This window comes from Brassica oleracea, unplaced genomic scaffold, assembly GCF_000695525.1.
Source record: "Brassica oleracea var. oleracea cultivar TO1000 unplaced genomic scaffold, BOL UnpScaffold00831, whole genome shotgun sequence".
NCBI classification, from domain to species: Eukaryota; Viridiplantae; Streptophyta; class Magnoliopsida; order Brassicales; family Brassicaceae; genus Brassica; species Brassica oleracea.
The window spans coordinates 67414-68922 of NW_013617470.1; positions in this window are offsets into that span (position 1 = coordinate 67414).

Here is a 1509-nt window from a genome sequence, read left to right on the forward strand (position 1 = left end):
GCTTGTATGTTAAGAAACCGAACATTAAGCATCTAAGGATCTTCGGATGTGTAGCTTTTGCAAAAATCAACAGTCCTCATCTCAAGAAGCTGGATGATCGATCAAGGATGGTGATCAACCTAGGCACAGAGCCCGGCTCAAAAGCTTACAGACTCTATGATCCGGTCGTGAAGAAGATAGTTGTTAGTAGAGATGTAATCTTTGACGAGAAGAAAAGTTGGGATTGGTCCACACTATCAACAAACGTAGACGAAGAACCAGGATCATTCAAACTTCCTCATATTGATGTTACAGAAGAAGGAGTTGGTGATGAGCATCAAGATCACCAACACCACGAAGAGCAAAACAATAATGAAGAAGAAGAAGCTGTAGACGCAGATGAACAAGAGCAAGTAGTAGAGAACAACGATGCAAACCAAGACCCACATGTAACATCAAGATATGGTCGTAACATCAGAAAACCAAAGCGGTTCGATGATTACATCCTACTCGCTGAAGTTGAAAGTGGCAGACTCTTGCTCACCATCGATGGTGAACCAGAAAGTTACATCGAAGATGCAGTAATACAAGCTTGGATCGATGCAATGAAGGCAGAGATCGAATCTATCATCAAAAACAAAACCTGGAAGCTCGTCAAGAAGCCGGCAGGTGTGAAACCGATAGGTTTGAAGTGGATCTATAAGATCAAGAGGAATGCAGATGGAACGGTGATCAAATACAAAGCAAGGCTAGTCGCAAAAGGCTACGTGCAACAACAAGGCATAGACTTCGACGAAGTATTTGCACCAGTTGCTCGGATAGAAACCATACGACTACTCTTGGCGTTAGCAGCAACTAATGGATGGGAGATCCATCACTTAGATGTGAAAACTGCGTTCCTGAATGGAGACTTAAATGAGGATGTATACGTTACTCAACCAGAAGGCTTTGTGGAGAAAGGAAAGGAGGATCATGTGTACAAACTTAGCAAAGCACTATACGGTTTGCGTCAAGATCCGAGAGCTTGGAACATCAAACTCGATCGTGTTCTCAAGGAGATGGAGTTCACGAAGTGCACCAAGGAACCTGCGGTATATCAAAAGAAACAGAAGGGGGAGCTTCTGATCATAGCTATATACGTTGATGACTTGTTTGTAACAGGGACTTCACTCAACGTTATCAAGCAATTCAAAGATGATATGTCAAGAAGATTTGAGATGTCAGACCTCGGGAAGCTTACATACTATCTTGGTATAGAAGTAACGCAAGGAGCTGATGGCATTCACATCAAACAAGAAGGATACGCGCAAGGTATACTTGTCAAGACGAAGATGGAGTCATGTAACTATACTCATGTTCCGATGCACACGAGTTTGAAAGTATCAAAGGCAGAGGAGGAGCCTGAGATTGATGCAACATCGTATCGAAGCACCATAGGATGCTTAAGAGAGAATCATAGAGAAGCAGTGAAGCATCTATACTCATGTTCTGATGCAACATCGTATCGAAGAAATGCGATGCACCTATTAA